Below are 27,669 nucleotides of genomic sequence, written 5' to 3'. Positions count from 1 at the left end.
TTTGTTTAGTCACACTCTGATAAAGAAATCATAGTTGGCTGAAGCAGAAGATTAGAAGAAAGCTCCACAAAATTAAGTCACAAATCATGATTTCCATATCACAGTGCCTAGGTTCACATACTGAACTAAACTAAAACCTAACTAAGCACATTATGGCTTAGCCTGATGTGTGAATTATCTAGCCACTATGTGGATGGATGAATTCAACAAACCATAGTTAACCCAAAATAGCTTTTGCTTAGTGTTGTATAAAAAACTCTAGGAAAATCAAAGGTAGTAAGGATCTGAGAAAAAAGGAAGAAACAGAAAAATCCAGGCAGATGATGAGAAAAACAATTATGGTAGGTCTAAACAGAGAGATGACTATGTGTTGTTTGCAGGAACATACCAATATGTCAAGGGGAAGGTTAGATTGTAATACAAAGAGATACCCTCAGGGACAGTTCATGTAGTGAAATCACATAGTGATCTCTCAGAATTTAAGCCAGAGACATTTCAGAGACATAGGCATCCAGGACAAACTGCAATGATGCAAAAATGAAAACCATGTAGGGCACATCACAGTGCAAACCCTGGCCTTTCATACACACATCCCAAGATGAATGCTGTATGCCGCATGCATGTATGTATGTATGCATGTATGATTAACATTTTACATGATAATCCCTTCACCAATATCTATGATTTTTCAGAGCTATTAGGAGTTCTTGTGAATAGAAAAATGGTTCTTAAACCTAGAGTTTCTATTGCCCAGGCTCAATCTTGTTTCATACTCCACCTTAAAATCTTGTAGAGGTAAATCATTCAGTTGCCTGTCTCTAGCTTAACTTGTTTGTCTATGTCATATGGTTTGAGTGTACACAGTGAATCTTACTGGGTGAAAACATGGAGATATTACTAGCCATCAGACATTTCCCAATTTCAGATGGTATTTATATATTCATTATATGTTCATGATGTAGAGAACTACATCATGTAGCTTCTGTAGAGTTCAGAAAGCAGCATGTTGCATGGAAATAGTCTAGCCGAAAGTTGACAGGTTGTTGATGTCCCAAAGGAATATCTCATGTGCCACCTATCTGTGAGTTTGGAAGATAAAGATATCAGTGTATCTCAGAAAGAGTTGAGTTTCTGCTTATGAAGAGAAAAAGTGATGTTCTAAAACAGCCTTGAAAATCTTAGCAAACTAGTATTGGACAGAACTGCTGTTCTGAAAATTTATTTATTTGAATTACAAAGCTCATAAAAAGAGAATTTCTGAACAGATTACACAAATTATGACAGAGCTAGCTGGGACAGGATATAAATGTAAAAGCTAAAATACTAAAGATAATCTAAAATATTAAAAAGTTAAGTAACTTAATTGCTAATCTGTTAAATATATTAAATACCAAAATACAGAATACTAAATTCTAAACAGATTACACATCTTAAGGTAAGGCTGGTTGAAATAAAATGTAAATACAAATGCTAGCATGCAGATCTAAAATACTGAAAATCTGGATTACTTAATAGTTGATCTGCTGAACGTACAGTATCAAAGACTAAAATATAGAATATTACATTCTAAACAGGTTGCTTATGTTAGGATAAGCCTAGCTAAATATAGAATGCTAAGATGTTGAGCCACAAAACCGCTAAATGCTAAACTAGTAAGCTAATAAATAAGATATTAAAATGAAATTACTTGAAAACTTCAAGTAATTAAATAAAAGAATGATAGTAATAGTAGTAATTATAGACAATGTACCATATCTAAAATACCTGATTCTAATTTGTTATATAATAAAGTGTAAATGCAACAGAGTTTAATAGTTAGATGTGCTGCATTATTACCACTATAAATAATCCTCATTTTTTCCAGATGGCCTGTAGTCCAGCTTCAAGAGAATGTAAAACATGCCTTTTACTCAACTTCTGGTCACCTCATGGATACATTCATGCAGTTTGATTGGCAATGGTGTGGACATCGCTTGCCATTGTCCTCTTCTGAGATGCTTTTCAACTTCCCAGTCTAGTCCACAACCCTAGTTTCCTGTCACAAGTATTAAGGCCTGGCTCTGCTTAGCCTTCAACCCCAGACGGGGTGAGCCAGATGCTGCGTCCAAGAGAAGAAAGTAATAGGGGAAACAAGGGGTAAACCACTTTTAATTCCATCCTACTCTCTTCCCCATATATTTTTGATAAATATAGGTAATCCTCATTTAGCAACCACAATTGGGACCAGTACCTCGGACACTGAGTGAAGCAGTCGCTAAGTGAAACAGCAACTGTGCTTATGATCTTACTTCAGCTTTCCTTTGCTTTACGGAGCTGTGAAGGTTGCAAATGCAAGGATTGGTTGTAAAGTTGCTTTTTCATCACCGTTGTAACTTTGAATAGTCACTAAATGAGGCAGTTGCTAAATGAGGAGTACCTGTAACATACTGCCCTTTCTTAAGGCAAGTATTAGAAGTAGGTAGGGTTAAACTTAGGGTATCTTTCTTAGGGTATATATGTATCACCTGTCTTTGCACGCAACTACTTATCAGATTCATGGGAGCATGAAACATTTGATTTGAAACTACACATACGTATAAGTACATTCCATTTCTTAACATCAAAATATGTAATAGTATCTTAATTCTAGATTAGGGTTTTACAAAGGGTGTATGTGGAATGGCAGACAACAGGAGAAAATGGATGAAGAAATTATAATTTATAATCAAACAGAAGCCAGTTGCAACTGAGTATGGCTATTATGGGAATATAAGAGAAAAAACAACCTGGAACCAATGAAAGGTCTTGGGATATCTTAGAGGCAAACACATTTATTATCACATTTTTGTGGATCACAATTTATTTTATCATCTACTACTTGTGCAGCCAAGAATTTCTGAGTTTATTTATTTATTACAGTAAATTATATCCTGTCCTGTCACAGGACCCTAGGTGGTTCACAATCCATCATCCTAGAATAACAAATAATACAAGAATCCTACCATAATGGCAATAAAACTTTTATTAAAACACTACTGATTAAATGGTATAACAATAACAATCAAATTGTTACAACCAAAAGGCAGCCCATGAACAACTGTTTTAGCCCCAAATACCCAGTGAAATAAAATGATCTTTAGTGCCTTTCTAAAACAAAAGAGACACTGCTGGCCAGTTGAGTGACCAGTATACCAGCAATGTTCCCTCCGGTGTCTTTAAGCCATACTTCAAATACAGGCTCTTGCATCAAGTCACCTGTGAAGCAATATATCTGGTTACAACCAGGGTCTTATTCAGGATCATTGCCACACCACCTTCCCTGCCTTCGAATCCTGGCCGCCTTGGAGTTGTGGCTGTTGAAGCACCTGAAACCTGGAGAGCAAATCTCTGATGGAACCATATCTCCATCCTTACCAAACCAGGTTTACATAATGCATGCAAGATCCATGTGTTCATTCTCCTATGAAGCAAGGATAACTATGGTCTTATTACATACAGACTTGGCATTCACCAACAGGCTTAGGCTGACTCTCAGAAGTGTGGTCTCCTGTATCCAGAGAAATGAAAGTTGGGTTAGAACTGCCAGCTGCCCTTTTCCTGGAATGGCCAGTCCAGTGCCTTCTTATATTACCTCCCTCCGCTCATTACTGTGGTTATTTGCTCCTTGCCATCATTACCACCCTGAGGCCACATGGAAAGTTTAGATATTCTTTTCCTTTCTTGTGCCTTCTCTTCTTCTCTTTTCCCCTCAGAACCTTATGTTCAGTCTTAATGCTCCTCTCTTCCTTCTACATGTTCACTTTCCCTCTAACCATCTCCTTTCAATCACTACATCTTTACTTCCCTTAAACCCCCTCCCCCTATCCACCTGGCATAAAAACAATTTCTGTGGCAATCATGTTGATTGGGTACCATATTGGAAAAGGAAATAAAAGAAAATCATTTTCCAACTATTTACACCTTCACTGATCAGGCATAATAAATCTCTTTCCAAATTACCTAGCTTAAAAGTTTATGAATATGTATTTCAGAACATACATGTGTAGTAATTAAATATCTAGGTACCTGTAAATCTCTTTTCTCCTGCAAAACAAGCACTAAAGAACAAGAGGCAGAGTTCAGCTTTTATCTTGCTTCTCTTTTATGACTGTACTAATCACCTCCAAATGCTCAAATGAATTTTTAACAGCCTTAGAGAAGATGACCATTAATTAGTATTTCAGAACTAATCCTAAATGCAATTTTAAAGAGTTAACGTTATTCATGCAGGAAAGAAGATGCTACTTTGACTGTATATTTGAACAAAGAGCTGTGTGCCTATTCCTGTTAGTCATAGAATTATAGATTAGGAAGAAGCCACCTGGACCACTGAATGCAATCCTCTATACAAGAATCCACATTAAAGCACCCCTGATAGATGGTATCTAGTTTCCTCTTAAATGCACCGTGTGTGGGGGAGCACAACACTTCTGTGGGTAACAAGTTCCATTACCAACTGTTTTTATTGTTAGGATTTTTATTTCTGACTTCAGTTGGAATCTTCCTTTCTGTAATTTAAATCCATTACTTTCATCTTCATTTTTTAGTCTGGGACAATGGAGAACAGTTTTGATCTTTTTTGTGATAATCATAGATATTTGAAGAGTGCTATCATATTCTTCAGTATTCCCTCCTCAGTGCTAAAAATGCCCAATTCTTTCAATCTTTCTTCATAGGTCTTACTTTGTATTTTCCTAATCATCCGTGTTGCCCTTCTCTAAACTTGTTCCAGTTCTTTGAATCTTTCTTAAAGTATGATGTCCAGAACTAGGCATAGTACTTGAGGTGAAGTCTGACTAATGAGTAATAAATTGGAGCTATTCTTTCCCATAATTTGGAAACTCTGCTTCTGCTGATGCAGGCTAGAATTCCATCTGTCCTTTTTTAAAATTACAGTACACTCATACTCAGTTTGTAATCAAGTATAATTCCAGTAATTTTTTCACAAGAACTATTACTAAGCTATGTCTCCCCCCTCTGATACTTGTATAGTCCCCAGGTTAAGAATGCCTGGTTTATGGATGACCCATAGTTAAGAATGGAGCCCACTGTGGCAAACTTCGAGTTAAATACACAATGATTCAAGTTCATTATACAATACTACTTATACAGTATTATACAATCATACTGTTTCAGTTTACATACACATTTGACTTAAGAACAGACCTTGGAAACGGAACTTGTTCTTAAACTGGGGAATACCTGTATTTGATTTCTAGTTCCTAAGTGAAAAACACTTTGTATCTTCTCTGTTCAAAATCAGATTATTAGGTCTATTTCTGTAGTTTATGGTTCATACTTTTCTGTATCCTCATTTCCCTTCATTTTGAAGATAGGGACAACATTTGTCCTATTCTGATTGTTTAGTAGTTCCTCTGTTTGCCAAGATTTATCAAAAATAACAATTTGGGCAAACCACAGGCAAATTCCATCAGTATCCTAAGATATAATTCAGTATTCTAATATATAGAATAAATCTCATGGAGATTTATTTGTTTTTCAAAGGAAATAAATATTTCTGTCTGTATCTTTCTCAAGTTTCAATCCTGCCTCTTTATCTGCTCTTCACAATTTCCTGATGGAACACATTCACAAATGTTAGAGAAGACTGAACCAATTAGCTTTGACTTTTGTTCATGTTCATCCTCACATTACCTTAACCAGAAATATTTCTCAATAACTATTTTTATATCCCGTGTCCTCGTGACATTGCCTTCATCTCAACCCTACCTCACAGGAGAGGCACCTTAAAGTTAGCTTTAGCTATTCAATTTTCAAAATAGTCTATTCCCTCTTGAGAGTCAGCGTGGTGCAGTGATTAATGCACCAGGCTAAAAACCGGAAGACTATGAGTACTAGTCCCACCGTAGGTACAAAGCCAGCTGGGTGATCTTGGGTCAGTCACTCTTTCTCAGCCCTAGGAAGAAGGCAATGGTAAACCACTTATATTGCTAAGAAAACTGCAGGGACTCTCACCCCATGGGTGGTTTCTGTCTTCTTCAATCTCGGGTCCTCTACCAAAGGTCTAGGAGTTTGAGGGTTCTGCGCAGTATCTGAGCTGTTCCTAGCACTGCACTATTCTGAACAGAGAGCTCTGATGTTGCTCCTGGCATCTGCTGGAGCCACTCTCCCAGCTTAGGAGTCCCAGCCCCGAGTGCTCCTACCACCAGTGGGACCACTTTGGCCTTTATTTTTCACATCCTCTCTAGTTCCTCCTTCAGGCCCTGGTACTTCTCTAGTTTCTCATATTCCTCCTTCCTGATGTTGCTGTCACTTGGCACTGCTGCATCTATCATCACTGCTGTCTTCTGGTCCTTGTCTACTACCATGATGTCTGGTTGATTGGCCAGTACCTGCCTGTCCGTCTGGATCTGGAAGTCCCACAGGATCTTAGACCTGTAATTCTCCATTACCTTCTGTGGAATCTCCCATCTGGACTTGGGAGGGTCTATCCCATACACTGTGCAGATGTTCCTGTACACAATGTCAGCTACTTGGTTGTACCATTCAGTGTATGCTGTTCCTGCCTGCATCTTAAACCCTGCCACTATGTGTTGGACTGTCTCTGAGGTCTCTCTGCATAGTCTGCACCTTGGGTCCTGTCTAGTGTGGTAGACCCCTGCTTCTATGGATCTGGTGCTTAGTGCTTGTACTTGTGCTGTTATGATCAGTGCCTTCAGCCCTTTCCAGCCACTGGTAGGATTTCCCAGTGTCAGCCACCTCAGCTATCTGTTGATGGTACATCCCATGCAGGGGCTCAACTATCTATTGATAGTACTTCCCATGCCTTGGGTCCTGTCTAGTGTGATAGACCCCTGCTTCTATGGATCTGGGCTTAGTGCCTGTTCTTGTGCTGCTATGATCAGTGCCTTCAGCCCTTTCCAGCCACTGGTAGGATTTCCCAGTGTCAGCCACCTCACCTATCTGTCGATGGTACATCCTATGCCATGGCACTTCCTCTCCTTCAACTTCCTCCCATGTCTGCTACTGCCTCAGGCATTCTCTCAGCAATTCATCTTTGGGTGCTGTCTTACAGATGTGCTCCTGGATGCTCTAGGTTTCATCCAGGACAGTGGCTTTGACACTCACCAGACCCTGCCTGCTCTCTTTCCAGCTGGTGTACAGTCTCTAGGTTGTACAGACTTGGGGTGGAAACCTCTGTAGATTGTGAGGAGCTTCAACGTCTTCACACTGGAAGCCTCCATGTCCTCCTTTTCACTGTACCAGCAGGGTATCTGATGACTAACATGGCGTACGTGTTGATGCGCGGATCTTATTCTTTCCACTGACCTGGCTCTTCAGGGCCTATCTTATCTTTTGGTGGTACTTTGATGTTGCTGTCTTCCTTGCCTCCTCATCATGGTTCCCATGTAACTGTGCAATACCAAGGTACTTGTAGCTGGTCTGTATGTCTATGTGGCCTGCTGGTAGTTCTACCCCATTAATCTTAAGTACCTTCCCTCTCTTTATTACCATCCGGCTACACTTCTCCAATCCAAATGACATCCCAATTTCCTCACTGTAGATCTATATCAGGTGGATCAGCTAGTCAATGTCTCATTCACTCTTAGTATACAGCTTGATGTCATCCATGTAGAGGAGGTGACTAATAGTAGTTCCACTCTTGAACTTGTATCTGTATCCGGTCCTTGTGATTATCTGGATGAGGGGATTCAAGCTGATGCAGAACAGCAGCTGGGACAATGCATCACCTTGATATATGCCACACTGGATGGCCACTTGTGCAAGCTGTCTTGAGTTGACTTCCAGTGTTGTCTTCCACAGTCCCACTGAGTTCTTGAGGAAGGTCCCTAGTGTCCTGTTGACTTTGTATAGTGCCAGGAATTCACAGATCCGTGTATGTGGCTTTGAGTTGTAGGCTTTCCTGTAGTCAAGCCAGGCTGAGCCCTTGAGTCTCAGGCGACTGCTCTATCTATGAGCAATTGGTGTTTTGAGCCTCTGGTGTTGTTCCCAATGCCCTTCTGAGCTGTGCTCATATACTGGCCCATATGGTCCTGTAGCTTGGCGGCTATGATGCCTGATAGGACTTCCCATGTTGTGGGGAGGCAGGATATTGGTCATTGGTAGTTGGATGGTGCTGTTCCCTTGTGGGGGTCTTCCATGATCAGCACTGTCCTTCCTTGTATTAGCCAGTCTGGGTGGGAGCCTGCTGCTAGCAGCTGGTTCAGCTGTGCTGTTAGGCGCTCATGCACTGCTGTTGGTTTCTTTAGCCAATAGGTGTGGATCATGTCTGGGACAAGATCCATACCATCAACATGTACACCCTGCCAGTCATCAGATACCTGTTGATGTATTGAGCTGGCCAAAAGAGTGCAGTGCTAGGAACAGCTAAGATACTGTGTGGAACCCTCAAACTAGAGGGTCCTCAGGTAGAGGACCTGAGATTGAGGAAGACACATACCACCCATAAAGGTGAGAGGGGATTTTTTTTATGTACAATGCTTCCTCAACAATGTGTGTGGGACCTGCCCATCTCCTACTGGTCACTTTAGATTCCTATAGACATGTCCTTTCCCCTCCAATCCCTGGGCACTGTATTCCAGGACCATTTTGCTTTTGATAGCTAAATAGCCCAATGTTTTTCAAACCGGGCTTTCCACCTGCATTTCCTAGGTCTCCAAGTCAATCCCAGCTCAGAGATCTTGATCAGCAGCAACTAGTGGTGGTGACAGAGGGACGCTGCACAATGAAGCAAGAGAGAGAGCTTGAACCCAAGTCAAAAGCAGCTAAAACAGGTCTAGCATTCTTTCAGAACAGCATCAAACCCATGTTTATAAGTAGCTTGATAAACAGCTGACAGACACTGAGGAGGGGGGCATGTTATCTCCTTATCATGTGTCAACTATTTTTCAGTTTGGCTGACAGGTGCTGACATATGGTAAGTTGACTCCGCAGTTCTGCCACCAGGCTGGGAGGAGTGGCAGAAGAAGATAAACCACTCTTTTCCACTAGGTCTTCAAACTGTGGCTGATCTGTAGGGATGAGGGGGAATGCTGCCCAATAAGATAGGAGAATTTCTTGACTTCTTTCCTTACAATCTAAAGAAAGAAAGGAAATCCAAGTAGGAATAATCTAAGAGTTAGCTGCATCCATGTGATGATGCTTGAGAGAAAGTAAAGATGGTGGTTGCAACGGTATGATCAAAGCCCTACCCCTTTTGTATATACATCAATGTCTCACATACATACAAAAGGCAGAGATTCAGTCGTGGAATCCTTGGGGTTCTCTGAGCTTGACTGTTTGCTTGCAAATGTTTTATTACCTGGCTAGGTAACATCTTCAGTGCTAGAATGGAATGGGGTTTGCTCTCTGTTTATATTTAGTGGCATGCCCTGCCAGTGTTGGTGGGGGTGTGGGGGTTTTGTTTTGTTTTATTTTTTCCCTCTGGTAGTTCCTTGATTAGGGTATTGTTTACTGCTGATTGTATGTCTGGTGATAATCTTGGTGTTAATCTCTGCTCATCTGGGTGGTGATTGCTGATGAGGAGCTGTTCTGGTCTTTTGTTTTCCTTTTTATTGTCTCTCTTGAATAGTGTGTAGATGTTGTTTATCTCTATGTGCCTGTTGATGGCTGCCTTGTCAGAATACCAAGCTTCCAGGAATTCCTCACATTTGGATTTGGCTTGGTCTAAGCTAAATACAGGGAAATGAAATTCTTCCTGGTCTTCTTCAGATATGAAGCTATTTTGCTTCCCTTTATATTAGGTCTATTTCTTTTGAACAAATATTCAGTCATATTCTTTGAATTCCATATTCTACTCATGACTCTCATTCCACTAGTTTCTGTGATGCCTATCAGAATATATTTGCTTTCCCATGTTAGGATTTCTAGTTCCCATTTTTTCCCCTTACCCCAAATCTGTTTCTTGGATTACAGATTTTAGGGGATGGCACTATTTACTGGTCTCACCACTTCTCTATGTTGAAGATTTCTGAGCAGCACATTTTCCTGCCTCAGTCTTCCTCCCTTATCATGTGCAGCCATGTTCCTAATGCCTAGTCCTTTTCTACCTGACTCTGTGGCTTGGTCTCCTTCCCACTTCTGCTTCAGTTTAAAGTTTTGGTCAAACCATTTTCCCTCCCCCTGTGAAGTACTGTCTACACCTGATGGTGATATATGCATTGATCTAGGAATCACCCTCTTTCTTTAATGACACCTTCTTCTTAGCTAGTTACTCACTTCCAGGAGCCTGCTTTCACTTCTTGTCCCTTCCCACCAATGGGGAAGATAGGTGAAAACACTACTGGCTTTATAATTGCTTGTAATCCTGTGGACTATTTGTTCTCTTCCAACAGTATCATTTATACCCATATGGGAAAGTAGAAATGGATAGTCATCAATTGGTTTGATAAGCCTTCATAATTTTTCCACTAAAATTCCAATACACTCACCAGAAAAACAGCACACTTCTTATGAAACCTTGTCTGATCCACATGTAATTTCTCAATATCACCACTCTTCTTTTCCTCTTTCCTCCTTAGTGGGCAGTTCTGTTTTGTTGATCCCTGCAGAGGTGAGGGTCCTTTCCATGTTCTGGGAATGTTGGAATAGAAGAACCATCTCAAGTGGCTGGAGCTTGGATTTTATAATCAGAGGTTTAAGCTGATTGGCCAGATGGAATGGCATGGACCTCCTCCTAGTTCATTCTTTCTTGTCACCAGCAACTTCTTGCACTTCTCTGTTCCTGTTCACTTGCTTTGGTAGCAAGTTCCCAGCTGCCTATACCCTTTCTGGCTGAGAGACTGTTCCTTTTGAACAAATTATATCGTTCAGTTGTTATATTCTAGTCATGATAGTCATCCTAACAGATCTCTGTTATACCTATTAAATCATTTTTATACCTCTTAAATATTTGCCTGAGTTCTCAGCCAAGCACAATTTATTTCAGTGTGTAAGAGTCTCCATGATTTTTCTAGCTCAGTTCCTCATGCTGTATAAACTGGCAGTAATATGAAAAAGGATTTTCTCACAAAAGAATGCCCTGCTTTGTGTATTGTGCTCAGCCAAAATGGTTTGGTTTTTACTTTGTGCAAAGCGCATACCCAGTCACTGTTGTTTATTAACTATGGTTTATTATTTTCTGGTAGGTTCACACAGTAAGATAAGCCCTAAACTCAGATTAACAAAATGCAATTCCTGTTTTGTCCAAACAAATACACCACATTAGGGCTTAACATAATTAACACAAAGCATAATAAGATAGCTCCCACAGTATGCTGAGCTACAAGTTATACAACCCCTTTTCAGTGTAATAGAGCTTGCTGTATGAAAGCAGCCATTGTGTTGTATGAACTTCACACTGTTTTATTATTTGTTTATGGTTCGATAAACCATAGCTTAGTGAGATAGTTAGATAAATTGGGACTTTATGTGTATGCTTTGTGTGCGTGAATCCAATCAGAGAGTTACCATAATTTAGAGAAGAATGGGATGGGTAGACAGTCATGTTTCCAATCAATGTTGTTTAGCACTGGAGGGAGGTCATTCTTTGGCATGAGGAATAAAAAGGATGAGGTATTAACCAGCTGAGAAGATTGGGGACCAATAAAAGAGAGTTGCACATCAGCATAAAACTTGCACAAGGTCTATGTACTGTGAGTGGCTATGTGGATTAGTAGAAACAACTCAGTGGGCAACATAGGGAATTTTCAAGTGACCCACCCGGACACAGAACTTGGGGGAACCTCATTTCAAGGGCAGACACTGCTACAGAGAAGCGCGCTTCCAAGGTCCTGATAGATGGAATTGTTTAATCAAAGGAACCCAGAACACACCAACCCTGCCAGATCAAAGTGGTGGGCAGATACTAAGGGAGATAGGTGGTCCCTCAATAGCCAGGCAGTCATATCACCAAACATAAGCAATGAAGCGTAATATCATACAACCATAAATAATCAAATAATCAAATGAGAAGACATAATTTTAAAATGTAAAAACATGATATTATTATTAAAAGTTCAGATACCAGATTAAAAGAAGGCCATCATGGAAAAAAGCTAAAGTAAAATTATTTTTCAATCATCACAGAAGAAAGAGATGCAGAAAACTGTAACTCCTTGCTGCCATCTAATGGTGCTTCTGATTTTTACCAGCCCAGTTATGGTATCTGTATTGGATGCCCCTCTAATCACAAATACAAAATATCAAGGAAAAGTTTTCCTACCTTTTTGAGGGAGGAAACACATGGAAATCATGTATATGCTGTAAAATAAGTTTGAAGTTGTTTAAACTTCTCACTGAAATCTAAAGCTGGCAGTGGAATGTACAGAGGGCCGAAGTGGGGGAGAAAGGATGAAGAGGCTCATGAAACATGTGCTAAATGCTTAATATCCAGTTTCTGCTTTGCGTGGCACTGAATGCAACACAATTATATTCATAGCAGGGGCCTGCAAGGTTTACCTAACCTGGATCAGCAGGATTGCTTTCCATTAGAAGGTAGCTGAAAGCTTTGCAACAGAAAAATCAACTAAGTATAAAGTGTCCAGTAAGCAAGCCTAAACTTTACATCATAAAGCAGCTGGAAGGTCTAGTGGCTGATCACAACAGAGACCCAGGATGCTACAAATGCTGTCAAAATAACACCTGGAGAGAACCATTTGAGAATAAGTATGATCATTCCCAAACACTGATTCAGATCTAATGACCATCAATGGTCATTTCTGAGATGCATCTCAAAAATCTAGCAAGAGAAGATATTCACCTTTTCCTGCAGTTGTATAGTGTTCATCTGAAACTGGAGAATAAATTCATACTTTTAAACAAGAAAGAAATATTTTTATCACTAGCACTGTTTTGCAAAGAGAATGATTATGAGACTTGACTCACTTGCATAGAATTGTGGCACAAATACGCACTGGCAACTGTTGTTGTTGCTATTGTTAGGTCTGCATGACATAACAGTCATCTGATCTGAGGCAGCCTCAAGTCATCCTTAGCTGTACCAATGTTAAAATAGTGTTCCCTCTGATCCTGGCACAGTTTTGCCATGGATGCAATTCATTTATACTTTATCATGCTCAGTGACCAAAGCTGAGAAGAATTTTAAGACAGTGAAGTAGAACTAAAACATTATAAAAATACAAAAATAAGATATAAAAAAATAAGACGTAAGGCACAAAATGAATGTATTAAGCAAATTACCAATGGTTAAAAACAGAAATAGTGAAATACTTAAACTTTAATTCAGTAGCGACTAAAATTTTAAGCTCCTTAAGTGATAGCTGTAGGAAGGTGAGCATGAATAAATGAATGTAAATTTGTTTAGTATCACAAACTGTTGCTTAATATTGTAAATCTATGAAAATGTAGGGTTTTAACATTCTGCCCTGAGGATCCATAAGGTTCTTAACAGGGAAGAGCATATTATCACACAATGAACAGCGGATCAACAGCACACAATGATCAAGCAGAATTCAGTTACTCTACCAAAGATCATCTTTGAGGTGCCTGCGAAGAGGGGAAGAGCATATTATCACACAATGAACAGCGGATCAACAGCACACAATGATCAAGCAGAATTCAGTTACTCTCCCAAAGATCATCTTTGAGGTGCCTGCGAAGAGGGGAAGAGCATATTATCACACAATGAACAGTGGATCAACAGCACACAATGATCAAGCAGAATTCAGTTACTCTCCCAAAGATCATCTTTGAGGTGCCTGCGAAGAGGGGAAGAATAAGATTGGCATCTGTTTTGTGGTGCCTGGTAGCTTAAAAATGTATAATTAAATCTTTGTGCCAATTTGAATAAAAGGGGCAGCAAAGGACATGTGATGCCACTGAGTCAGTGTCTTCCAAAAGACAAGGACATTCATGTCCTTGTATAGGAATACTGTTGAATCTCCCCCCAAAATTGAAGGTAAGACTTCAAATCTGGCCAAAGGAAGAGCTTTTCTGACTGTTGGGCATAGAATGTATAGCCTTGCAAATAGGGACTATTCTGTGGGAGTGCAATCAGGTGAGCCCTGGAAGAGGGTGGTATCTGCAAGATACCTTGTGGCCATTTTAAGTTGGTATAGGCATGCCCACTACTCCCCTGGCCCCTCCTGCCTCTTCCATTTTGCCTGGGCAGCAGAAGAACTGGTGGTCTCAAATCTGTTGTTCCCCATCCATGCCAAGACCATCCCTGCCTTGGAAACAGCAGCTGACCAGTGGTAGCAGCAGAGGGCTGCATGGGGAACTGCCAGATGGGGCTCTCTTAGCTGCTTTCTCCCTGTACCAGTCAGCTGTTGTTCAGGCTGCTTTTTCTATCAGCTGATAGTACAGCAAGTAAAAAGCTGTGTGCACAAAACACATTAAACCACAATTAGCTGAAAAAAACACAGTTGGCTGGATTAATGCAACACATAATCCCTGGTTTAGAAACGACACTGGCTGAGTGCACATAACATACAAAACCACAAGCACATTTTGAACTAACAACTCAGTCAAACTCTGTTTCCAAATAGTCTCTGAACTTAGATATGGAAATCAGCATTATTGTTGTGTATACACACACATGTCAAATGGGGCAGGATTTGCTTCACCATGCCACTTCCTCCATCATTCCTGTTTTGAGACCACCCTATAGACACCACTGATCTGGAGAAATCTAGCCCTAATTCAACATGCTAGTACAGGAAGGGAGTAATAAACAATATGCATCCTCTCTGAAAGTAAATTCAGAATTGGATAGCCATTGTGCAGCTTGGTGATTTACTCCAGCAAGGGTCAAAATGATTTTTAGAGGAATTTATTCCTCCCAAAGATCATCAAGATTCAGTTGCAAGCCTAAAGAACATGCATTTAGAAACATCATTGCCTGGAAATAAGCTTTGCTAACCAACTCTTTAAAAGCTGTTAATTTATATCAGCCCTCTCCAAACTTGTATTCTCTAAACCAGGGTTCCTCAACCTCAGCAACTTTAAGATGGGTGGAATTCAGCTCCCAGAATTCCCCACCAGCATGGGAGTTGACGTCCACCCATCTTAAAGTTGCTGAGGTTAAGGAACCCTGCTCTAAACGAGTCTTTTCTGCCCCATATTTGGATGCTGAATATTATGACAGTTGAAGTCCAGCAATCTGAAGGTCAGCAGATTGGTGAAACCCTAGTTTAAAGAAATTCTCTGCTACTTATTTATTTTGTTAAACAATAGTTTATTTTGCATTTTAGATGTGTGCCCTGTGGATTGCAAGATGGGTCATACATTGAAATAATAAACAAGCTATTGCAATATTAAAGAAGTCTAGCTCCTTTAACATTGCAGTTCATGGAAGTCAGCACCATTGAACACAGTAGGACTTAACTTCTGATTGTGTTATCAGTTATGGCTCATGGCTAAAATGACTTAGTGATTATAAATAAATATATATATATTTAGAAATAGATATAGTTCCACAGTTCTTATCAATTTAGTTCATTTTTTATTTTACCTCATTACCTTGCTCAATATACTTCCTTTGATACCTCATGCTGGCTGCCTTACAGCCTGGTTTTATGTCACATGATGATGTCCTTAGTTATATGCTATTAATAATATAACTGGATTGTCCAATCTTTGCTTTGTATCAAATCAAATAATGTATTGCAGCCATAAGGCCAGTGAATATGAGCAAAAGATGATAAGACAAACCTAAATTAGTTTGTATTCCATTGTAGTTAATATATGCTTCCTTTCCTAACTATACTTAAAGAAAATATTATATTTAACTCATTGTTTAAAACCTAATCATATAACTAATATCTAATCATAGAACTAGATTTATAAATTCTCTAGCTGTGGCACAAATGAAGACTTTACTTCTCAACACTGTTTCCATTAAATTTGTGTGTCTTCATACATGGAAGGTTTAATTGTTCCCAGAATTGCCTCATTAACTTCAGAAAGGTTTACTATTTCAGACCCCAGAACTATGATGCTAATTAGAAAGGAACTGGCTTTAGTTTAAGGGAAGAATTGTGTCTTCTTTGAGAGAAGGCCTATTCTGTCATTGACAGAGAGTACCTGCCAGACAGTAGGAATTATCACCAGGTATATACGTTTGGAGAATGCCTGCAAGCAAATGAATCAGTCCCAAGGCCAAACACACTAAGATACTAAAATAAGCTACTTCAGCATTTAAATAACAAATATTGTTAAGTAATCTGTCAAGTCTTTATATTGTCCTACTAAATTAATCATGACTGGTCTCCTGGCAATAGGCTCCATCTCCACCTAATCCAATACATTTATAATTTCCAAAATGTGGGTGTGCTGCCAACATTTAATAGCTATATCAATGCCCAAAAGGAGTGAACTGGGAGAAATGCCATTTTATTCCAGGATTAATATTGACTGCCTGAGATTCTAGAAGACTGAAAGTGGGGCTAATTTTATGTATACCTAAGGAAATCACTTTAAAAAAAAGGATGGTATGTATGTCTGAAATACATGGAATATAAAGGTTCTTTGTATGAAGCAAGTATATTGGTATAAAGTTTGGCTGGTCTTTATCATTTGCAAGGATAGCAGCTGTATAAATATTAATGATACCAATTATTTGTGTAACATATTTCTGCAGAGCAAAATGAGGAACAAATAAGCATTTTATATACTTTCACAACATGTTTGAGAAGTTTATCTCATTTTTAAAATAAAATTGGTCCACTTGGTTAGTGGAAAGTAGAACATTCATCTTCCTAATCCACCATCATCTAAATTACACTGGCTTTCAGGTGAAGGATTATTTGCTTTTCTACTTCTTGAAATTCCCAATTGCAGCATGTAATTCCCTCCTATCCTTAAAATATTTTCTCTAGCCATTAGAATACTTGCTTCATCTAAAAGGCATCAAGTTTTCTTTTAGATGAATCCAGAAGAGACGTATAAATTGTAACGTTTTGAAATTCTCCTTTGACCATTCTTAAATACTTCATTCAGTATTTTTAATACGTTAGTTCAAGACTGAGTGTAATCCAAATCCTTAGTATAAATATTGAGATATTTAGGATGGTGGATTAGTACTTCTCTGGCAGACTGTGGTGAAAGAGAGGAAAACTGCTTAAGGGGCTCCATTGTGGCATGTTATCAGTGAAAAACCGATAAGCATTTTATTTATGAAAAATAGAAATAGGCATATTTTTAACCAAAGAGATGAACCAGTCTTCCCTAGCCTGATGTCCTCCAGATGTTTATAATAATACTGCAATACTAACTGCCAAACCTCTATAATTATTAAGACTGTGATTCAACATATTTGAAAGGTCTCTGTTTGGGAAGGGTAGCTGAACAGTACAACCCTATACATGTCTACTAGACTCTGACACCTCTCATTGTGATTGACAACTTTTAGTTCAACTCGTGTAGAAATGTAGAATCCAGACTGATTTCACTTATTTTACCTATATGTCTGAAAAAGCAAAGCCAATTATTAGACAAATAACTTTAGATTGTGTGCATCAACAGGATCTTGTTAAATTGCCAGATACCATTTGTTTGTTTGTTTGTTTGTTTGTTTATTTTGTATGTCGCCCATCTCCCCCAGTGGGTGACTCTGGGTGGCTCACAATTAGAGTAAAACCCAAAAACAGTTAAAAAAATAAATACCCACATTAATTGTGATGGAAGACATGAGTGGGGAGGATTCTGGAATGGAACTTCAAGGTTGCCGGGAGGTGGAAGAGAGGTTCCAGGGAAAGCACCTCCTCAGCCCCCAGCCGGAGTGTGGGAAAGTCAAGAGAAGGAGACTGGCCCCTCCCTAAGGGCATCATAGTTATAGTTGCTCTTGTTGGGGATTAGAATTAATCTGGTGAGATTCTGTCTATTAGGTGTAAGCTAATAAAGGAGCTGAACTGATTCTGGACTGTCTCGCCATTGTTCTTGGGCTGAACCTGACATTAATTAATTAAAAAATCAGGCTATATAAAACACACCCTATACATAAAAAACTAAAAACATTCAAGATGATAGGAGGGGGGTAAACCCCACAAGCCACTTCCACTGGTGTGAGCCCCCATCCAGCCTCCAGGCCATCTGGCATTGCCAAGATTTCATGTTCTTCCTGAAGGCCATGAGAGTGGGGGCACACCGCACCTTGGGTGGTAAGTTGTTCCACAGAGCAGGGGCCATGGCAGAAAAGGCCCTCTTCCTAGATCCCACCAGTTGAAATTCATGACTGGTGGGGTCTGCAACATGCCCCTTCTGCCAGACCCTGGAGGATGCTTAAGAATTTCCAACAAATCAGATATATTACTCATCTAACCACCAGGAAGCAGTGTAAAGCATTTAAGCTGGCTCATTTTAATGTTGTAACACCAATAATCTTGGATGGTAAAAGTTGTCATGTACTTATGGAATCCATATCTACCCTCAGGGAGGCTGAAAGCCTGATTCATATTCCGCTGTATTGCTTAATTTGCTGAGATATTTGTGCCATTCATATTACTCTGGTTTTGACTAATAGACCAGGTACAGCTAATATATTTTATACTTCCTGTTCATTTGCAAGTACAGTTGTTACTCTTACTGTGGCCAAATTTTGTGCTTCAGCTTGTCAAGTGTGCCAAATTGCTCTTCAGGAATCAGATTAATTATGAGTTATTTTCGCCCTTTGCTTTATCTGGACCATGCCAATATGATTTTCGTGTTAATGTTTTGCTTACTTTATTATGTTATTTTGCACTGGTCAGTTACTGTAATAAAAATTTGATTGATTAGAATTGGTCTAATGGAACTGGGTTGCTTTATAGGCAATACAACAATAAGATTCTAGGCTAGATCATAAAGCTTTACTGAAATCCGACTTATGATTTGAAATTTCACTTTTTTTTTCTTCCCCTGTGAAAGAGGTTGCAGTTTTATATCTTATTCTCTTATGTTTAGAGATATACACAAATATGTTTCATGCTGAACTCAGGACAAAAATGGCCCATTCAAGCTGTTTTATTGGAAAGTGTTGAATTGGCTATGTTCTAACAGGACAAAATTCAGATTGGTTGAAATGTTCTGGATGGAACAGAACTCGAAATAGGATGTTCCAGCAATAGGAAATAATTGATACTTATTTCAGAGCAGTTTTTATTGTCTTGTTTTGCTTTCTTGTTTTTCACCCCAAAGTACATGGGATGGTGATTGCTAACTGCCATCTGATATACTGAAAAAATGGCCAAGAAGCTTATTTTTTTAAAAAAAATTAAAAATCACTCCCCCTTTTCTTTTTTGTTGCCTAAGTATGACAGGTCAAGCTGACAGGATGGGAAGCATATATCCTCAGATCACATACAAGTGTTATGTAGAGATGGTGCAAGTGCCCTCTGTATTCTAGCCTGGGAAAAGAGGAGCAAAATGTCTCTTACAGGAGAAAGAAACCTAGGAATTAAATTCTGGAGGCTCATCATGTTTATACCTTATAGAGCCTGTGTCAGCCTCTGTTTGCTTAGGGATTCACTGAAACATACGACTTAGCCAGGTCTGCCTAAATTTACATACCACTGATGGTGCGAGATCATTCATTCATTCATTCATTCATTCATTCATTCATTCATTCATTTATTTATTTATTTATTATTCAAATTTATATAGCCTCCCATCTCCTATATATGAATCTGGGCAGCTTACAAACAATTGAAACAAATATAAAAATAACAAAAAATAACAACAGAACAATTTAAAAACAAGAAAAAATTAATTTAAAAATTAAAAATCCCATCATAAAATACATAAAACTCACAGCCCATAATCTCATTCATCAAAACAATCAGTGGCTCCACCACACTCCTGGGTTCCCATGGCCATTGGCAAAACCATGTCTTCAGGGCCTTGCAAAAAGCTAGCAAGTTTGGGGCCAATCTGATCTATGGGGGGATGATGTTCCACAGAGTAGGTTTCATGGCAGAAAAGGCTATCTTCCTTGGTCCTGCCAGATGACATTCCCTGGCTGATGCCAAATCTTAGTTCCAAAATTAGGGTGCCAAGATGGGGCAGGCTAATGCAAAGGACAAAGCCTGGAAAAAGGTTTAGAACTCTGTTCATTGGGCCACCTTGAGTGAGTCAAGCTGCCTTTTTCAACCTCTTCCCCATATGTAAGATTTGGTGATAAGATATGTAAGATTTGGTCATGTCATGCCAGAATTGACGGGACAGGTAGATGTAACTGAGAAGAGGTGGTCCCTCAAGTAACCTGTTCCCATACCAGGTTTGATTGTAACAACCTTCTCAGGAAAATTTCTCAGAATTTGTTTTCTCCTATGAAAGTGTTTCTAAAGCAAATTTTCTTTCAGCAAATTGAATGAGAATTGGTAGAAAAAAGTGCAGGAAAACTTTTATGCATGGCACTAGACATGCATGAAATGTCAAATGACAATATTTGACCGGAAACAGAGTGCTCTAAATGGCATTGCATGAACATGGAAGACACACAGCTATAAATAAGAGCTGGGCTTCTGTTTCCTTTTTCATCTTTAGGGTGAGGCTAGTTTTTTCACTTAAAGAGTTTTTTAAAGCATGATTTAAAAGAAATAAGCAAAGATGGTTTGTAATATAAACAGTGTTTTACATAATCTTTTCAGATCTGGGTGGGCCCAATACCAAGCTGGGGGTTTCCCTGGTTGCAAATGAAAAGTAAAGGTCATCTCTTTTCGGTAGGAAAACTGTCAGCGTTGAAGGAAGATCTTCTTCATCCTCATCAACATTTGCTAAGAAAAACCGGCACTTCAGTCAAACAACATTCAAATAACAAAGCACATAGCAATTAGACTGTCAGCATCAAACAGCTCTGCTTCATAGTAATGCCTAACAATTTGCTAGCAGTTTTGTGATTAGTGGAATCTATGAATTTATTTTCTCATCCCCTCTAGATATTACCCTGATCTTAAAGAGAGGACAAATTATTAAAATGGATAACCTTGGCTAAAGAAACAAGTGGTCTATTAACACTAAAAGGTGAAAAACTATTCAACCCCCCCCAAAAAGATTAGGAAGCTATTATTATTATGTGATACTATGAATAATAATAATAATAATAATAATAATAATAATAATAGCAGCAGCAGCCGCCGCAGCAGCAAGAGTCCATCATGTAGGACTTCCAATACTCCTAGTCTATCTTACCCAACATGGACTTGAGTTACCACAGAATTTCTGCAGTGGTTATGGTGTGGCAGTGCAGAGCTCAATCTTGATTTCTGAGCTGTTGGAATCTGTGTTACTACTTATGTTAATATATAAATTAACCTTCTGAAAATAGTCTCCAGCAGACCCATTAGGCTCCTCTCATTCCCACCCAGAAGAGTGATTTAGGGGACCATGAGAGTTCAATCCACCTAGAGATTGCCACCTTGGGAAAGGCTCAACCTGTGGAGAATTAAGGGGAAAAATAGGGAAGGAAAGGATAAGTCAAGAGGAAAAAAAGAGTAAGTTGGATGAAAAAAGTTTAGGAGTGATGTTCTACAAGTCAGAAAAGAAGTGAGATTGCTGAAGCAGGATTACTTTTCAATTCAGTGCAAGTCAATTTTTTTTTTAAAAAAGGGATTATTTTACAAGCCAATCAAAACATAAGCTGTGACTGCAGTTCCAAAATTAGGGTGCCAAGGTGGGGCAGGCTAATGCAAAGGACAAAGCCTGGAAAAAGGTTTAGAACTCTGTTCAGTGGGCCACCTTGAGTGAGTCAAGCTGCCTTTTTCAACCTCCTCCCCATATGTAAGATTTGGTGATAAATGTAAAGAAAATGTATCTCACCATGAACTCTTTGAAAAAATAGTAGAATGAAAATATGAAATAAATAAACTTCAGTGAGAAGCTTAATCTCCACATTTTGCCCCATAAGAGCAATCCTGAAGTTAATTGGTATAGAGGTATAAAAGGTAATATGCTGGAAGCAGATCTAAACAAGTGGTATTTGGTAAAACCATTCCAGAAATGGATGCATCCTGTGAAGCAGGATATAGCTAAATGATTTTTGTGAAACAGATTTAGCTCTTAGTGCAAATCTTGACACTCTCTAGCCTAAGCCACTTCTGGTCTTTCGAGCTGTTAGAATATATTGGAGATTGTTAAATAATTCTTTTTCATACAAATTGTTGATCCAAGGTAACAGTAAAATGGGTACTGGCCCTATTTTGCTTATGTGAAGAAAATAACTACAAGAATCATTTGACAGAGCAAACTGATTAAAGCAACAATTTGTTTCTTTTGCTCGAAAACATTCCATATGCAACACATTACAGTGGGTTTGTCCATTAGGACAAGCCTAGACTAGTTGACATTTCTTTGAAAGATAAACATTTTTTTTGGTCTCAAATTTGTTAAGAACTATACTTGCATGCAGTCAATGCTAAGTAGCATGCATTTTGGATATTAAAAGTAAACATGATCAAATAACATGTTTTTTCCCCAAGAGAAATATTTTGTAAACTAAAGGGTATAAAAAATGCAAATTGTGATGAGACTGAGTGTGAAGAGAATTATAGTCTGCACAGGATATTTGTCTTTGTTGCCAGGCAGAGAGCTCAGAATCTTGGCTAAATGATCAACAGATATTTCAGAAATCTTGGTGCACATTTAATGATTGCTTTCCCATCATTCTCTGATTTACAGTTCTCTTTTCGTTCTGTACAAAGAGTAGCAAAAGGAGAACGAAGCAAGCATACCTTCTGGTAAACTCAGTTGCCAGGAACTGAATGTTTGAGATATATTGAATAAGAAGCTAAAGTGCTCTGAGACTTTAGAATTCAAACAGACAAGCACGTGCCACACAACACCTCAGATTTAACAATTGTTGGTAAGAAAGACAAGAAAGTCTGGATAGTGGACATTGCAATAACTGGAGACAGCAGAATAGAAGAGAAAGGACTGGAGAAAGTCACAAAATACAAAGACCTGCAAATAGAAATAAAACGACTACGGCAAAAGAAAGCAAAGATAGTACCAGTAATAATAGGTGCCTTGGGTGAAATCCCAAAACATCTGGAGTACCACTTGAAAACCATAAGCATGGACAAAATCACCATCAGTCAACTGCAAAAGACAGCTTTACTTGGAACAGCTTACATCCTGCAATGATACTTTTTACACCATTAAACAACATCTGCCTATCCCAGGTCCTTGAGAAGGACTCGATAGGTGGATAATAATGCCAAATCCAGTCTGAACATCTGGCTGACTGTGCGACCAACAATAATGACACCTTATATCCACAGGTTTTTTTTCCAAAAAAGCCTAGATCAGGGAATCAACCAATGCCTGATTCCTTAATATAGAAGTTCTGTTCCAACTCTACCACTGAGCAGTAGATAGATTTATAATTGTACACCACCTGGTTAAGCCACCTGGTTTAACCCAATGTACTTTGCTATTATTTGGGTGGTTTGGCTTGGATTCATTGTTGTGTGAAGCCAGCAAAGGGTTGTTTATGCAACTGTAACTCTAATAAAATATGAAACATTGTGCAATACCTGACTAAGCTTCTTATGTTATGAATGTTAACACCTGGGATCTCCTCATAATCTGTTTGATGATTGAGTCATCACTGCAAGATGGCTTCTTCTCACTTTCATCCATAAATGAGTACAACTGCAAGCAAGTTGCCTATTTTTTATATGGGTAAATGCTCTGTTCCTTTTAAAGCTGCATAAAAACCAAGCAATGATGCATTATGTAGCAAAGGAATCAAGTGATTCAAAAGCTTCAGCATCTGATTTTCTACCTTATGTACAGCTGCAGGTGACACAAGTTCTACTTTGTTTTGATTTATTAAAAAAGTGAAGTTTGCTATAGACTGAATAAAGATACAAACCTGTATTCATGACATACAAATTATCCCATTATATGAATACCTATTTAAAAAAAAAAAAAGACCAGGCTGAACTGTGAACAATCCCCTGAAAGAATCAATCCTCATCTGCTTTTCCATATATAAGTGGTAATAGGGTGGTGGGAACCCCAACCTTTGCTGGTATAAGACAGTGCTATAATCCTTTCTCATCCTTCAAGGGTATGGTTTTCTCCTGTCAACTTCAGGAAGGCCGCTGCCTGAAATATTTAAATTCTGAGAACAGCATGTGAAAAAGAAACTTGAGCTCATTGCCAAGATACATAAATAGCAAGAACACAATTGTTTGGAATGTGGCAGTGATGGAAACAAAGCTTAAGAGGTTCTGTCACATAATTATATAACGTGGCATCATTGTGCTTGTGTCATCATTTGGGTGTTATTGTGGTTTGCTGCTGACACTGCTGAAAACCAGTACTTTTTGTTAATTATGGATGTTAATGGTAAATTCACATCAACATCAGTTGACACATTTTGACCAAAGGTAATCTCTTTAGAGATGAATGCTAAAATGGAATCATATTATATGATTCTGGTTTACCCAAACCACTGTTAGGAAAAAAGCATAACTAAACCGGTAGTGATCCCAAATATCTGTTTTGCAGGATGATAATATTGTTATCCTGCTTTAGAAAAATCTAATGATACAGGCAAGTGCTGTACCCCTTGAAAAGCTAAGAATTTAACATTTGCAATCTGGGTGAGCCAGAAGGACCACAGAATCCTTAAGGCCTATATTCCTCATACACATTAGCCCTAATCAGGCATTATGTCTGAATTGGATACAAGAAGCCATATGGGGTAGGTGAGATTGTGCAGACCAGCCCCAGTTCCTAAGTGTCCCTCCTCCCTATGTTGAGCAACAATTATTTGCACTAACAGGAACCCTAATAAAGCAGCCTAAGAAATTTTAGACAGTTTTAATAATCAACTCTCTTTAAATGATCAGTTTGGAATTATACAATCAAGGTTTGCATTTTTTCATCTTTTCCCCATGCCATTCCATGCTTTACAAAACCTTGATTTTTTTTAGAGTAACTATAAAATATAAAACAAAAGATCACCCATGTTTATACTTGACTGTACATATTATACTTGATTTTAAAAAGTAATACTCTGAGCACATGTGCTTTCACATCCCAAACCTACTTAAATTAAGGAATGGCAACAGATATAAAATGTGGTTTGTTTCTGCTGCCCTGGTATTAAATACATTTGCAAGGAAATAAACTCCTATAAAAGGGATAATATAATTTGAAAATAAAACTAAAAAATAAATATATACTACACCTGATCTTAGCCAAAGAGAACTAAACAAACAAACATAAAATTAGTTGCTTCTTTCAAATAAGTAGATGATCAATGAAGTTGAATGTTGACTGAAATGCCTCTCAAGCTTTTATACAGGATCAGATTACCACATATGAAAAAGGAGAAGGAGAAGGAGAAGGAGAAGGAGAAGGAGAAGGAGAAGAAAAAACTGCTTATTCTAATTTGGAAAAGACGTCATAGAACTTTTGAATATCTGTGTGAGAAATCCTCTTGGAATTATATAAACCTTTTATGTGTGCCAAACTGCAACTTGGTCATTTGTATGTCTTCAAAATTGAATATTCATTAAAGCGTATAAAGCAGATTTATTGGGAACAGGAGGAAAAACCAGAGAAATTGTTGGCCTCTCAGCTGAAACAACTGCAGCAACATAATATAATATCTACAATTAAGGAGTCCATGGGTAAAATATATAATGACTCAGGAGCAATAAATTTGCAATTTTTATATTTTTATACTTGACTTTATAGTTTGAATCTGGAGATCCCAGATGAGCAGATTGATCTTTAAAATAAAATAAACCGTCCAAATAATTCCCAAGCTCACTTGGTTGATTTAGCTGTACTTTTAACTTTACAAGAAATATTATATACTATTAATTTTATGAAAACTGGGAAGTCCTTTGGTCCAAATGGGTTTCAGATAGGAAGCTTGGCTCCTATACTGTTTAGATATATCATGAATCCTTTTAAAAGGAGTTCTTCCCTCATTTGATGTGATTCTTATCTTGTTAAATGCAGATGCAAAAATATTAACTACAACTCATCCATGGAGGTTGCAGAAAGTGTAGCACCAATTACACATGGTGCACAGTCTGGTTCTTGGATTATAATAAAATTATAATTTTAACCCCTCTGCTCAGATTATTACTAATGATATTATTTCCACATCAGATAAGATGTGCTGTGGAACTCATCATGGATATCCACTATTTATCTTAAATTTCAGAATGTTTGACTTATTAGACAATATATAGATATTCAAAGTATGCAGGTGGCTGGAACTGAATACAAGTTGCTTTTTTTATGCAGGTGACATTTTAGAATATAAATTTCCTATAAAAATTATCAAAATTATTTTCCTGTTGCTGTGGATATGGTACAACAATATGTTATGTATTCTAGACATACAATTAACTGGACAAATCTAATTTATTCTCAGCTGATAACAACTTTTTAACTGGGATTTGCTGATTGCTCAGAATTTCTTAAATAGCGAAGAATAATAAGTCTGAGAAAAATATTTTGTTAATGGATGTTGATGTTGAAAACCACATAATTGTCATAGGTTTGGATTTTGTGATGGTGACAAATAAGGCAGTGCACACAAATCAAATTGGCAGAGCAAGCATTTTTATTCCCAGACAGGTTTATTTACAAAATTGTAGTGAGCCAGAGAGATGACCTTCGAGAAGGAATCCAGAGGCTCTCAGGGAAATACCAGGTGTGGGAGAAACATGCATTAAGTCCATAGAGGAGGAAAATTGTTACAGAGAGACTCAGACTAGCTCACCCCCCCCGCCCCCACCCCCTGACTCCCTGGGGTATAGGAAGGGAGGAAAGGGAAGACTCAAAAAGACTTGCAAGGTTTTGTGATTCTTGCCTGTCTCAATGAAGTATAGTTCTAGTCTTCTGTAGAGTTGGTTTCCTGTTCTAGTCTAACTTGAAGGGCTGACAAAAATAAAGCTTATTGCTTAAACTGTTCGCCGAGTTATTTATAGAGAGTCTTATATTCTAAGTGTTCTCATAGTTGAATATAGGCGTTACTGTGTGAATTGCAAGCCCTGCTTATCTGTAGACTCTTCTTACCTTTGTTTTCCCCCACTGGAGTCCACAGGAATGTGTGTCTCAGAATTGGCAAGATGTTGGATGGTTCTCCAGCCTGCCCCTTGGGAATATGTGTCTGATATCAATGCGCCTATAAAAGAGATGGGGCTTACACTGCAAAACTCCATCTGCCATCTGATTGCTGATTCTGATGCACACATAACCTGAGGATGCTGCTGTTTCCCCTCCATTATAGTTTATAATTATTTATTGTTTACAGTTATTCCCTCCTGCCTTGAATTGTAACATTCTCTTAACTTTCAGTTAGCTAGACAGGCTTGGATTGTTTGCTTCTCCCTTCCCATCAGCTTTTAGCAAGTGTGACAAAGAAGAGACAGAGTCAGAGACTTGCTTCCCTTCTCCATGGCCCACAGCCCTGCTTGTCTCCTTCCTTTTGGGATCTTCAAATCAAAGCCATCCTCTTTGGGATTCTCAATTTGAAATTGAAATCCTCCTGTCTGGGATCGATTTTTTAAACCAAAGTGTCTCTGGAAGTCTTGGATCTTCCATTTAAACTTTGCACTTTTCCTGTCACACCTAAGAAGGAGCAGCTTTTTCTTCTTCCAATGAATGACAGTTCTCTTCTACAAACATCAATTCTCCCACCAGCTACACCACACCATGTTCCACACCACTGAACAGTCCTGTTTAAAGCTAAACAGTTTCTGTTTAAAGCTTTGGACTCCA

General features: G+C 38.5%; 1 long non-coding RNA gene across 1 annotated transcript in view; it reads left to right on the top strand.

Annotated features, from left to right (window-relative positions):
* The window catches only part of LOC148215959 (uncharacterized), a 32,760-nt gene extending 9,322 nt beyond the window's left edge, over positions 1–23,438 (top strand). The window contains exon 4 of the long non-coding RNA XR_015796206.1: positions 22,591–23,438. This is a non-coding gene — a long non-coding RNA (uncharacterized LOC148215959). The remainder of the gene's footprint in view (positions 1–22,590) is intronic.
* Positions 23,439–27,669: the final 4,231 nt, after the last annotated feature.

The sequence above is a fragment of the Python bivittatus genome, unplaced genomic scaffold, assembly GCF_059951505.1.
Source record: "Python bivittatus isolate LINGU-HERP-01145 unplaced genomic scaffold, Pbiv_v1 ctg000330_np1212, whole genome shotgun sequence".
Taxonomy (NCBI): domain Eukaryota; kingdom Metazoa; phylum Chordata; class Lepidosauria; order Squamata; family Pythonidae; genus Python; species Python bivittatus.
The sequence above is the reverse complement of the archived record's forward strand: the minus strand, read 5'-3'. Positions and strand labels throughout refer to the sequence as shown.